Source organism: Halictus rubicundus, chromosome 11, assembly GCF_050948215.1.
Source record: "Halictus rubicundus isolate RS-2024b chromosome 11, iyHalRubi1_principal, whole genome shotgun sequence".
NCBI lineage: Eukaryota > Metazoa > Arthropoda > Insecta > Hymenoptera > Halictidae > Halictus > Halictus rubicundus.
In genome coordinates this window covers 629306-644813 of record NC_135159.1, presented here as the reverse complement: position 1 = coordinate 644813, position 15508 = coordinate 629306, and the positions used below count along the sequence as shown (strand labels likewise).

General features: G+C 37.3%; 1 non-coding gene across 1 annotated transcript; it reads right to left on the bottom strand.

Annotated features, from left to right (window-relative positions):
• Positions 1-1438: 1438 nt before the first annotated feature.
• LOC143359420 (U1 spliceosomal RNA) lies at positions 1439-1601 on the bottom strand. Its single transcript, XR_013083115.1, has one exon. It is a non-coding gene; the product is annotated as a U1 spliceosomal RNA (small nuclear RNA).
• Between the last annotated feature and the right edge of the window lie 13907 nt (positions 1602-15508).

Here is a 15508-nt window from a genome sequence, read left to right as displayed (position 1 = left end):
CATTTTACAATAAATGTTGAACCGTAAGAGATATCAGCATGAAATTTGCAGTAAACTTCGTTAAAAAATTATGCTTATCCACTGATAATTGTCGTCATAAATATATATTTTCAGTAATAATTTTTTAATTCATTGTTTTAATGGTTAACTTGTTATTTATTTAGTACTGTTCCAGATAATTTAAATCATCGATGTCTTTGATTCTAAATTTCTGCATGTTCTACAGAGTCGGTAATTCAGAACCGTAGACAGAAAAATGCCATAGCATGCAATGCCTATGTACGTATACCTGTACATAATACATAATCTAAAGAGTTCTTTATAAAATTGTCTTAATACCTTAATATCCAGCAGAGTACCAATGGTGAAACCCAATGACATTTCCTTTTCTTATAAAGATTTTTTACTCACTGCAAAACATGACCTAAATTGTTTAAGTAATAAAAATGTGTTTGTTTAAACAATCTTTTAAGTAATAAAAATGTACTGGTTTAGACATTTGTTTCAATAATACAAATGTACTGGTGTAAACATTTGTTTCAATAACAAAAATTTATTTGTTTAAACAATTGTTTAAATAATAAAAATTTATTTGTGTAAACAAGCGTTAAAAGTTTAAACGATAAAAAGTGTTCGATTATTAATGGTAGTCACTGTACCGTGGTACGTATTTACGTATTATGGCTTGGCAACGTCGGATAAAAAAGTCGGCCATCCGAACATCGAATACAATTTCGAATAAAAGATACATTTCATTTTCATCTCTGCCAAATACTCGTCCCGAATAAATCCTCAAATAAATCGCCTGGCCAAATCGAGCTTCGAATATCGAATAAAAGTTACGAATAAATTTCGCCGCGACATCTGCCTTCGAATACATTCTGAAATTAATTTTTATTCGACGCCTAAAATCGTTCGGATGGTCGGCGGACGCCGAGTATCTACAAATAAATCCGTCGAATAAATGGGGGCGTTGCAATCGACCATCCGAATAAATCCTGAACATAGCCAGAAAATCATCCGGAGGCACGTCGAATACAAATCTCGAAACCAGACACGCTCGACGAATAAAGATACAAATAAGTTGTCGAGCGATTCATCCGACTTCGAATATAAACAAAAAGATACGGGAGTATGTGTATCTGAAAGTTATTTAAACCCCAAAACTCTGCTTTAGTTTCTTACACTTTTATTTCGTAACCAATTTATTCTCTAGATTTCGTTTTCTTTTTATCACTTTGGCAATATTATCAACACACACAAATTTCACTATCGTTTTCGAATTTTCATGAATACACAAGTCCGACCGACAATTCGTCTGACTATATCTACTTGGCGTGAGTGTCGAAATAATAATTCACAAAGTCACCCAAATGGTGACCATTTCAATTTATGGATACTGTTTATACGACCATTTTAATTTTTTGAATTAATTATCCCGGGAGAGCGCGGACGCAGTCCCGACTAACAAAAATTATACGTTCGAGATATCCACATTAGGGATATTCGCAAGGGTCAGCTCAATCCTAAGTGCAATGGAAGAGCCTCACCCTGGAGGGACCGCCTTCGTGATCACGGTAACCTCTACGCCAGGTAAGTATGCTATCCCCTGCTTCTGGACGATACTTCATATCTATACCGTATCATTTTAACTGCGGAAAAGCATTTCATCCCCTAGGCCCTCTAGCGGTAGATTTATGAAGCATTACTCCCAAAACAAGTCTAGTTGTCGAATTAACCACTTGCCGTATTATAACGAGTGAGCCTCGTAATGAAGATTTTAAACAAAGCCTACCAAATATAGATGTCATAGGTACCTTTCTTTTTAGACGAAATACAATTTTATTCTTTTGCAATTAACATTTAAGCATTAGAGTATATGTAGCCACATAAAAAATATAATTTTCTTTCCTCTTCTTTGACATTTTGGGGGATAGAAAAGTTTTAGACACTGTAGTCGTAATTAAAATGGTACGGCAAGGAAATAATATGTATAGAATTATCCAAATTGACTATCACACTTTCGGAATAAAATAGAACAAACTATTTTTGATTGGCTTGGTTTTTTTCTTTCATATGTATACGCAAATTACTCCACAACATTAATTATGGAGCATAAAAGAAGAGTTTAATGTACGTTTCATTTCACAAAGAGAAAACACTAATTTCACATTGAGATCGTATGATTTAATTCTTAATTTATCAAGGTAAAAAGATCGACGTTGTCGAATTTGCATAGTGGTCTTTAGTTTTTTCAGAAATTCATTCCACTGGCATTTTTAAAAATTTTGTTTTTACCTACTAAAAGTGATAACAGGACGCGTAGAAAAAGTTTAAGCAATACATTTTCGACAGTCGCTAATTGGCATAAAGAAGATATGTATTGCAATTCCTGAATAATCCCAGTGTATATGTAAGTTAAGGGTTAATACCAGAGATTGAAACCAGTTATGAAGAACCGAAATGATGTTGTAACTGTTATTAGAATATCGGTTTTTGCTGATATCGATTACGGTTACGGTTCTAGAGAATCGATATTATTTCTGTTCTGTAATTGTTATTTTTCGGTTCTGGTTTCGGTTCTGTCATTCTGTATTCTGTATTGTGTTCGGCCTTCTATATTTATTATTTAAGTAGTTATTTATTGTTATTCATTATTTAAACAATTTTTAAATAAATAAATTTTTGTAATCTATAGAAATTTGTTTTTACATTCATTATTATTTCAATAATAATTTATTGTTAACATAAATGTTTAAATAAAAAAATTTGTATAATGTATAGATTTTGTATAATGTATAATTTATTGTTAAAGTAATAACTTAAATAAATAAATTTTTATAACAACCAAAGAATATGGAATATATTAGGTCGTGTAATACGATATGTCGAATTTCTTATCCTTCGCGAATTAATCGCTAAAGTGCTTAGGTGTTTATGTAAAAGTTATAATTTTTGTTGTGCCTCTTTAAAGTTCTAACAGTTCTCTGTAAGTTACTGTTATTTATATTTACTTTTGGATAAGTGAAAAACGTTTTAACTTAAAGATCAATTTTTTCTTCTTCAGTGAATAATACGACATTTCATATTACACGATCTAATACAACGTATGCAAGCATACAATGTTTTCTGTCGCAATCTCGCTCGGGTTCATTTTTTGCGATGGTACGGTAGTAGCATTAGAGAAGCTAAAGACTAAACAGCCAGAGTTGGGTAAAAAATTATTTAAAAATTTCGAATACAAATAACAGAAAGTTATCTTTTATTCGAACTCATTTTTCTCGGATACATATTCACCACAGTTTATCCGTCAGATACTTTTCACGATTTTCATTTGTCATCCGTGGGTCATCCGAATCTCGAAGTAACGGCTATGCGTATTCGACGCCTCTAGTGTGACGACTTACATTATAACGTCACCTTTATAATTAGCACATGTTTAACCCTTTGTTCTCGGTACTGGTCCCTTCCTAGTATCGATAAGCTTAAGATAACGAATTTAGTATATAAGGACCACCCGAAGGCGAACTCCTTTAGTCTTGATTTGGAGGCGAGGACGCGCGTAACGATAAGTATTATTGTACTGTGAATAAAAGTTAGAGTGTTGGGCTGCGGCTCAACATCTCCTTTTTTTTTGTGAAGTTTCGCGATTAATTACGTGACATTTTGGCGATCCTGCCAGGATAGTGTTTACTGTTCTTCGGAAAACTGACCATTTATTATTACTACGAGAGAATAATAAGATCAGGGCTACGCGCTACACCAGAAGACGAACACACTATTACGGGCCGACCAATGTGAAGAAAGAATCCAAGTGAAAACTATTGATTCAACCGGTCAACTCTACGGAGCACCTACTACGAAGAATTATACAGGTAAATACTGGATTCATTTGTGAAATATAGAGTGAGAAGGGACAGCTTCTCCAGTCAAGATTCAACTAATTCAAGCGAAAGTAGAAAATCAGTAAGAATGGCAAGCGCACAAAAAAAGGAAGAAAAGACTGAAATTAGACAGCTCCTTGACCTGATGCAAATACAAAGCGAGAAGACAGAAACAAGCCTTGTTGAAATGAGAAAAATGTTACTCATGGCAAATTAAGAAAACAGCAAACGAGCCAGAGAAATCGAAACGTTGGGTAAAAGCTTAGCAAGCTTACGAGTTGCAGGAAGCCTTGCGCCATCCGATTTCGGTTCATTTATGACCGAGGACGAGAGTGTACGCACTGCTCATACGAAAAGGAACTCTAAACAGAATAACCTGACAAAGCCTGTCAAAGAACCAAGAAGAGAACCATCCGACGACGAGGACGAAGAAGAAGAACCCGGTCGAGACACCTACGAAAGATCAACGCATTCGGCAAAATTATCAGTACAGTTTATCCCAATACTGAAAGGAAGAGACGACATAGGAGTCGAGGGATTTATAAAGAAAATCCGAAAAGCCCGCTCCCGATGCCGAGAAAAGGAAGAACTATTGGATTTGATCATTGCCACCCGCATAACAGATGACGCAGAACGAAGCATCCGCCACCTTGATATCGAAACATACGCAGAACTGTACGACGCATTGCGACAATTCGTGAGTATTCCAACCACAGCAGACAGTGCGAGAGATCGTTTACGACAAATACGACAAGGTGTTACAGAAAGCGTGCACAGTTACATTATCCGGTTCAGAAAATTACTCAACGAACTGACATATGCACTGCAATATGAACACAAAAACGATATCGAACGACGAGTCGCAATCGATTTGGAGAACAGTCGTTCAGTGAAAATTTTCATCTTGAACCTCAGGGACGACATCGAAACAAGAGTATCCGCCGCATCACCGAAAGATTTGATGGAAGCACAGGAAGCCGCCTTCCAGGCAGAGACGACCATCAGCGAAAAGAAACGCTTACGCTCAGCACAATAGCGAGTACCGACAACTGCACCACCAATATTATGCAATCGCCGCGATACAGCTGCACCGATCAGGCGTGACGACAGCTTTAACCAACCAAGAGCTGCACCAGCACGAACCACCAACAGCTTTCGTTGCAGAGAAATGAAATGTTTTAAGTGCAATCAGATAGGACACTTGGCTAACCAGTGCGCAAATTTTCGTGTACCCAGCCAACAAAACCTATCGCCACGGAGAGTGAACAACATATACGAGGAGAATTCAGACGAATACCAAAACCCCGACTCGAACGAATCAGAGTTAACACAACAACAGGAAGATTGCCCACTTTCTCAATACAACGAACCACTGACGGAAGAACAGAACAATTACTCATTGACTCAGGCTCAGGCATTAATCTAATTAAAAGACGATCAGACTTTAAAACAGTGAAATGTGAACCACGAACATTTTATATGGGCACCGACAAATACCATACTAACGAAAGCATGATCATAAATTTCATGAATAAGAAACATACGTTTTATATTGTTGAACAAAACTTTCCGTTAATAGAAGACGCCATTGCAGGCCTACCATTTCTTGAAAACTATGAATATGCTTTAACCAATAACACGTTAACCTTAGACGGGAACACCGTTCATTTGTAGAAACCGATCGTATCACCACCAGGTCAAATCACCGCTCATACCGTATACCTAGAAGGAAAACCCACACGAGTATGCTTTATCAACTCTGGTAAGCAAGATTGCATTATCTCTAATGATATTACGAATATTTCAGAAATCGAACATATTGCAAAATTTAAAGAACTTGTGAGAATTTCACACATCGAACATGAATTACGCGAACCAATTGAAAAAATTTTATTGCATTATTCAGACGTATTTAATTTAGAATCAGACTCTTTACCATGCACGGACTTGACAAAACACACGATAACGCTCAAAGAAGACAAAATTATAAACACAAAATCATATAGACCACCAGAATGCCATAAGCAAGAGATAAACCGACAAATGAAAGAAATGTTAGATAAAGGAATCATCGAAGAATCGGACTCACCCTATAATTCACCAGTATGGGTTGTACCTAAGAAGACGGACGCATCAGGCAAACAAAAATGGAGAATTGTAATCGACTTTAGACGCTTAAACGAATTAACTGACCAAGACGCATATCCACTCCCAGAAATCGACGACATCCTTTCCCAATTAGGAAATTCCAAATACTTTTCCGCACTAGACTTATCCTCAGGATTCCATCAAATACCTATGAACCCCGCTTCCAAGAAATACACTGCATTTTCCACACCGCAAGGGCATTACCACTACAACCGAATGCCATTTGGTTTAAAGAACGCTCCAGCAACATTCCAACGCATGATGGACACAGCATTAAGAGGATTAATAAACAACAACTGCTTCGTATATTTAGACGACATTATAATTTTTGGACAATCAATCGAACAACATAATAAGAATTTAGCAATTGTATTGCAAAGACTCAGAGAATTAGGACTAAAGATCCAACCAGACAAGTGTGAATTTTTAAAGCCAGAATTAGAATATTTAGGACATATAGTAACAGCCGAAGGAGTCAAACCAAACCCAAAGAAAATCGACGCAGTGAAAAATTTTAGATTACCAAAGAATCCGACTGACATAAAATCATTCCTAGGACTATCAGGATATTACAGAAAATTTATACGTAACTTCTCAAAAATCGCAAAACCGTTGACAGAATTAACAAAGAAAGACGTATCATTCCATTGGACGGACAAGACTCAGAACGCTTTTGATACATTAAAAAGATCCTTATGCGAACACCCAGTATTAAAATACCCAGACTTTAGTAAAACATTTACTTTGACAACCGACGCAAGTAACGAGGGACTAGGCGCTATACTATCACAAGACGGACACCCGTGTTGCTATATATCAAGGACATTGAACCCTCCAGAAAAGAATTACACGACTACCGAGAAAGAGCTATTAGCAATTGTTTGGGCAATAAAAAGATTAAGACAGTACCTATTAGGACGAAAATTCACGATACGAACCGACCACCAAGCATTAAAATGGTTACATAACTGCAAAGACCCCTCCTCGAGACTAATGAGATGGAGATTGAGATTAGAAGAATACGAGTACGAAATCGAGTATACCAAAGGGAAAGACAATACCGCCGCCGACGCTTTATCGCGAGTCCACGCGATAACAAGAACAACGACATTTAAAGGCAACGTACTGATTAGCCACGAACAGTTATTCGATCAGTGGAATAAAGAATCCGCACTGCCCAAAATACTACCCCTCAAACCCAATGACTTGACATTTTATCAGATAACGAAAGGAACTCTAGGAGAATACAACAAATCAAAATGGATAATTAAATTACATGAAATAATCAAAGAACACAATAAAATTGGCCTACAAGAAGAAGACTTTAACGAAACAGAACGAAATATGATCTACAGAATGATGATCTATTTTAACGACCAAGTAAAAGAATTTATTTTTGCACCCAAAAGCATAATACCATTAACTGATGAGCAAACGGAAGCTGTACTAAAAGAAAATCATGATTTGATAGGACACCCCGGTATACAGAAGACATACGAACGAATAAGAGGTAAATATAAGATAAGGAAATTATTCGAACGAACAGAAGAATATGTAAAGAACTGCGAAGTATGCCAAAAGAATAAACTTACACGAATAAGACCAAAAGAAGAAGCGGTAATACCAGACAAACCGTCAAAACCAAATGAGAAAATTGCAATGGATTTATTAGGTCCACTACCAAAGACGAAACAAGGTAACCAATACATATTATCAATACATGACGAACTAACAAAATACCTGATACTTGTACCGCTGAAGAACCAACAAACCGAAAGTATATGGAACGGTTTATTAAATCATTATATTTACATATTTTCTGCACCCAAGAAAATACTGACAGACCAAGGGAACAACTTTATAGGGCACCTCATGCAAGAATACGAAAAGGCGTTTAAGATAAAACATATTAAAACTACGAGCTTTCACCCTCAGAGTAACGGATCACTCGAAAGAACACACGCTGTCATAAAGGACATGATACGTACAACACAGAAGGAAAGAAATGAAGAATGGGACGAGATTTTAAATTTTTGCTGCTTAGCATACAACACAATGGTACATGAATCTACGGGATTCACTCCATTCGAATTAACGTTTGGACAACAAGCCAACCTACCCTCCTCCATATCCTCTGACGCACAACGTACCTACGCGGACGATGTACAGTTTAGAAAGAAAGAATGGGACAGTCGACTACGCAAAGCCATACAGACGCTGGAAAAGAGTAAACAGAGACACAAAAGAGACCAAGACAGAAGGATAGTTAGAAGCCAGACAATTTTTAAAGAAGGTGACAATGTGTTAATACACAACGATCACAAAGAGAATAAATTAGATGTCGAATGGTTAGGACCATATGTCATAAAGAAAGTTGTAACGCCATACTACGAGATTTTAGTGGACGGGTTTACTAAAAAGATTCATGGCAACAGACTAAAATTTTACTTTCCAGGGCGATCACAGCCGCCTGGCACTTCTGCATCTCAAACGGGCTAGAGATGGTGGAACTAAAAGAGAATTCAATCTTTCACGAGAAGCTTGACAAAGCATACTTATACACCAACGTAGTAGACGTTTATGTAGGATTAGATATAACTGAAATATTTGAACATTATGATGATTTAACCGCTTTCATTAACATCTTAAACAAGCATTGCGAGAATGACTGTATATACAACGATGAGATGAAAAATATTAATGAAAGAATGAAGAAATTAGAATCTCTTAGTTTACATCTACGTATAATCACTCATTCACGCAACAAGAGAGGATTACTAAACTTTGTAGGATCACTATCCAAATCATTATTCGGAACCTTAGACGAAGATGATCTAAGCACAGTAAACGCTAACATAGACAAATTATTTGACACCAGCAACAAACTCAAAACCATTGTAAGTAATCAAACTGCACTCATAAGAAAAGCAATAGACTCGAACAGCCTAAAACAAATAGACCACCTAATAGTAGATTCAAAATTAACGGACGCGAGGATTTCAAAAGATGAACAAATGAATAAATGGATGATAAGAGCAGAAGGTGCAATAGCAGATTTACACTTTTCATATGACGAGTTATTAACTACAATCACGCTCGCAAAACAAGGTATAATTAGTTCACAAGTAATTGACCGCGAAGAATTTATGAACGCATACGAACATACTTTAGAGAACGAAACATTAAACGCAGCAATCAAGGCAAAGAAAGAGAACTTTCAATTAATATTAGACATCGCGGACTTAAAATTATTCGTTATCAATAATAAGCTATTTTTTTAAATCTCAGTACCTTTGATACCAACATTAGAATGGGAAATAGACCGCATATGTCCAATTCCAACGAAGAAAAATAACGTATTCGTGATACCAGTAGTAGAACACCAAATCTATTTTATAGCAGGAATGAATTATATTAACGTAGACAACGAATATTTAAACGACAATTGTAAAACTAAAGCAGGAATAACCATGTGTAGACAGACACAGCCGATACATGATAGACACACGAAACACGACTGCACGACGGAACTTATAAATTTCAACGAAGAACTAAAAGCATGTCAAATAGTAATATTAAAGATAGACGAAATTACATTTATCCCGCTCAAAAGTTCAAATCAATTTATAGCAATACCAGAGAGATCTATAGATATTAATGCAATCTGCGGAACACAACACAAACTTATTACGCTAACGAAACCGAGTCTGATAAAAACAAAACAATCCTGCGAACTATTGTACGGATCAAATCATATGCGTATAGGAGAAACAAAATTTAAGGTATCATACGAAGTCCGACGAAAAGAAATTAGCACGCCAAACACTAGCAATTACGATATAATATTAACTAAATTAGAAAACACACCGAAAATACTAAGTAATATTAACGGATACAGAAACACTCTAGACCAAATAGAAAAAGAAACGAATCAATTGCAATTTGACCACCGAATACAAAACGTAAAATCATGGGGAATATCAATAATACAAACAGCAGGATATATCGCTTTAGCCGCACTAACTATATGGGGATTAGACAAAATGGGAATTTTGAATTGTATAAAATCATGTTTACCAACTAAACTATGTATACACATATTAAGTTGTAAAACCAAAACCACACACATCGAGAATCGAGTAGGAAGCAACGCCTCAACGTCACCAGTTACAGCACCCTTGATGAATATCTACACAGGAACACCCAGATCATCCAGATTCAGCGATACCTCAGAAGACACAGTAGTATACAATGCGATCGAAGAACCCAAGTTAATATTTGAACCACAAAAGGTAAAATTCCATCGATCAATACTTAAACAAAAATAAGAAATTGGAGGACCAATTTCACTCTAAATTGGGGGGAATGTGACGACGTACATTATAACGTCACCTTTATAATTAGCACATGATTAACCCTTTGTTCTCGGTACTGATCCCTTCCTAGTATCGATAAGCTTAAGATAACGAACTTAGTATATAAGGACCACCCGAAGGCGAACTCCTTTAGTCTTGATTTGGAGGCGAGGACGCGCGTAACGATAAGTATTATTTTACTGTGAATAAAAGTTAGAGTGTTGGGCTGCGGCTCAACATCTCCTTTTTTTTGTGAAGTTTCGCGATTAATTACGTGACATGAGACACGTCTTTAGGGTCGACACATACAAGACGGGTTTCACCGGGACCGGGAACGGGGCACGTTTTCCCTATGCCATACAGACTTGAGAGGCGCTCAAGATGCTCGCAACAAAGGCCAAGTGCCGCGCACCACGGGGGTTAGCTACCAGAACCCCAGCACCGTTTACTCCCCGCATACCCCTGAGGATCCTATGGTAGAGCCGACCGGGCCCGGCCCGGGGTTTCACGAAATATTCTTGCGAAGAATACTCAGCGACCCCGGTCGCCGTGGCGAAGGGAGAAAAACATTATAAATGTTGTATTATTTTAAAAACTACTTCACCGATGATGATGACCTATCAATCGAACTCAATGGATTTTCGATGTTTTAAAAATTGTTGGTTTTACAGACGCGTAAAAATACGTGTCACCCTTTTTTCATTATATTATAAGATCTAGCAGGTACCTTGGTAAAAATTTGAAAAAAATTGAAGCTATAGCCCCAAGTGTCTCCTTTACGGACCTGTTTTTAAAAAAGTGGAAACTTTAAAATTGACGAAATTGAAGTTATTTCAAGCGACCGCTGCATCGCGATACACAGCCTCGCACGGTTGGCCCTGTGCCCGGGAGGCCATAGGCCTAACAGCCTCCCGGGCTCTGCTTCTACCGGGGCGCCAACCGTGCTAGGCTATGTACCGCGGTGCAGCGTTCACTTCAAATAATTTTTATTTCGTCAATTTTGAAGTGTCCGATTTTTTAAAAAAAGATCCGTGAAGTGAATTTCTCTAACAATTCATAATTGTATTAGATCATGTGGCAGTCGCATATGTACATGGTGTAAGGACAACAAGTACAGCTGCTCGGTTGCTGCTCGTAACCGCTCGTTTGCCGTAAAAAAGAAGGCAATGTCGCGGTGCAGCGTACACTTGAAACCATTTTAATTTCGCCATTTTTAAAGTGTCACCATTCTTGAGAAGCCCACCGTTAGGTATGCCTATCCCCACCACAGCTGCGCCCGTAGTCCCATTGTTTTGGCTTCGACGTCACCCGCTACATAGTATGTGTGGCCGCTGTAGCCAATATCTCGACTGTAGCCGAAAGTACGCGTGAAACGAGGCCTGTCCCTTGCATTCTGATCCAATCGGCCGCGCATTCGTACCTATGCTCTGTCCAACGAGACCAAGGCAGTGAAGCACCCAGCGTGCGTCCTTTGCTAATTGTCTTGTAAGGGTAACTTCAACTCTGTCGCACTCGAGCGCCTATGTTTACGTCTACTGTCTCGTCTCATTGGACAAGATATAGATACGCCATCGCATTCCTGCCAGGGAACCTTCCATCAAACCATGTTTAGGCTATCATGGACAAGAATTTAGGAGTTTTCCATATACATACATTTTTTCGCTAGCGACCCTTACTTCAGAATGTCTAAAGAATATCCAGCAATTTTATGAACCTAAAATAATGAATAGTACAATAAATAGTTTTGCGGCTCCGCGAATTACAAAACGAAATTTCAAAGAGAAAGATGAAGAAACGTAAAATGCAGCCATATTTATTCAAATTTTTTCACACTTGAACCAGTGGTAAAATTTGCAAAACAAAGATATTTCTAATATTTTTTAATTAAGAAATGACATTCACCAAGGAAAAAATAAATTATTTGAGAACAGCAGTCTTTTGTGATAACCCGGCTCAACCCCCGCCTCCCATTTTCTCTTGGACCACAACATACTTCAATGTCATCAAAATTCGAGACATAGTCCCCAAAAAATGATCGAATTCACATGGAATGATCCCCTTCCTAATGTGGATATTTCCTTAAAAAAAAAAAGTAACAACTATTCTCGTTTTTGCAATATATGTATGTATAATTTACATACAATACAAGGATGTATGATGTTTCACCAAGAGGTAGGAAGGTTTCCTATTTCCATGGTATTGTAAAGGGGAGATACCGATAGTTTACCTAAGGAACCGTGAAGGCCCTAAAAACATTTTTTTTGTGCCATGCACAGCAGGGAACTGTCAACGCGCTCCCGAAAGGCCTTCTGGAAATGGTCAAACGCTCGAGATAATGACCCAACCGGGGCGAGCAGAAATATAGTTTGGAACACTGAAGCCCCGTCGACTCAAACCCTACACCCTGGTTTCGAATCTAGCGGCCAAACGTCCCCGGTCCCGTCCCGGTCTTGTATGGGTCGACCCTTATCCAGCGAAAGAAACGTTACGAATGAAACACAAGAGATCGAAACAGAGGAGCAACAGTCCAATATGAAACACTTCTTGCGAAGGAATCGTTTTTCAAAATCATATAGAGCGTTACTCAAATGTTTTCCCAGGTGTATCGGACCCAACACAGTCCAATATGAACAACTGAAGATCGAGAATCTCATGCCGGGGACTATATACAATGTATATTAACTGTAGATACAATGTATGCATATACAGGTCAAGAGCCGGTTCAATCGATCCTACCTTCTAAAGAAATAATAGATTGATTTTGTTCTACATTTGTGAAATAAATTCCAACACGCCCCCTCAAAATAAATCTATTATTTTAACAAAGACATGTCTTCCTTGTGCTTCGTCTGGGGCTAATTACATATGGTCCAACATTTGTTGCTTAGGATTAGGGAAACCCAGAAAAACCTAATCAGACCAGTACATACACACACATGTATGTATACACATATAAGAATAACAATTGTAATTACTTGCAAACCAAAAAACATTAATATAGTTAATTTATTATTGCAAATCCAGTCCATTTCTCAGTTCTAGGAACCTGGCTGCTGGCAACGGCTTGTCAAAATAACGGTCAGCTGACTACCTGTGGGCATATGTAACAATCTAATTATGCCTTTTTCAACCTGCTCTCTAGAAAAGTGGTACTTTATATCTATGTGTTTTGATCTTTTATGATTCGTTGGGTTGTTAGCAATACTAATGCAGCCATTGTTATCCTCATAGATTACAATTGATTGCAGAACATCTATATTTAAACCGTTTGCCAAAGATCTCAACCAAAGAGCTTCTCTAACAGCTTCAAAAAGAGCCATATATTCAGCTTCTGTAGATGAAGCTGCTACAGATGCTTGCCGTTTTGTGTTCCAGCATATTGTGCATCTTTCAAATAATTTAAAGAGATATCCTGTTGTACTTCTTCTATCGTTTAAATCGTTGCCTCCCCAATCTGAATCAACGTACCCGCTCAGAAGATTAATATAATTTCCTCTTTCGTAAATTAATTTGATATTTTGCGAACCCTTCAGATATCTAAGTACTCTTTTCAAGCACTGCCAAAGTTCTTTGTTATTTTTGTTCAGATATCTGCTTAAAATATTAACAGCTGTGCTTAAATCAGGCCTCGTACACAGCATCACAGACATCAAACATCCGACAAGATTTCGGCAAGAAGCATCATTCTCCTCAGCGGAATTTAATGCCGTGTAATCTAATTTATATTCAAGAAGCGTATTGATAGGGTTACAATCTGACAAATTGAATTTGTGCAAAATCATTTTAATATAAGCACTTTGTTCCAAACTTATCCTACTTCCATTTCTTTCAATCTTAATACCTAAGAAAAGTTTTATTTCGTTTAAATCTGTCATGTAAAATTTTATCTTGAGGTAATTCTTAAAGCTATTCATTGTATCGATTTTTGCGGTTGCATTCACTAGGTCATCTACATACAACACAACATATATATTTTCCGATATATCTCCTTTATCTAAAATATAAATGCATCTATCAACAGGTGAATTTTTAAATCCTTTTTCTTTAAGAACTTGTTCAAAGATTTCAAACCAGCATCTGGCTGCTTGCTTTAATCCATACAACGCTTTATTTAATTTGCACACTTGATTATTATCACAATTAGCTCCCTCAGGAACTTTCATATATATCTCTTCTTTTAACGTTCCATTTAGAAAGACAGTTTTGACGTCCATGTGATGGATCAACAAGTTAAACTGGTTTGAAAAAGCTAATATAAATCTAAAACTAGAAATTCTAGCAACCGGTGCAAAGGTTTCATTGTAATCTTCTAAATATTGTTGACTGAACCCTCGAGCAACAAGCCGAGCTTTATATTTCTATCGGTTTCCAAATTCATCGTTCTTAACTGTGAACACCCATTTACAATCAACAATATTTTTATGCTCAGGCCTTGAGACTAAGGTCCACGTATTATTTGTTAAAAGTGAATTGATCTCTTCATTAACAGCCTGTTCCCACTGAATTTTATCATTCATATTTTCAATGTCCCTATATGATGTAGGGATTTTACAAACAATCGATTGAGCACATAAAAGATAATCGTCAAACATATTGTTTTCATTGTATGAAACACTTGGTCGACATTTAATTCGATCGCTTCTTCTTAACTCAGAAGATACTTGTCTTTTTAGATGATTATTTATGAAAGTATCATTGTGTGAATCTGCTTCAACTACAGATTTATTAAGTTACAGGCCTTGATATAAAAAAATTAGTTTCATCAACTATTACATCTCTCACAATAACAAACTTAGCAGTTTCCACATTCCACACTTTATACCCGTTCGGTTCATAACCAACTAGAATACCTGTCAAAGAGGTCTATCGAAACCCGTATCGTTCAGCGGTTCTGGGGTAAGTGCTGAGCGGTCTCACACAGTCCTCTTACCGGAAGGCATGCTTGCTTTCCCCACTCCGTGGCCAGATCCGCCCCGAAATCATCTCGATTAGTTCTTCATCCGACACGTCACCGATGACGTCGCGTCAACGGTAGCGTCGGCAATCGGCAATTAGGGATCGGTGTCTCTGTCACCTATTTCAAAGCGTCGGCCGACTCTCAGAGGTCGCCGCTCAAAGCAT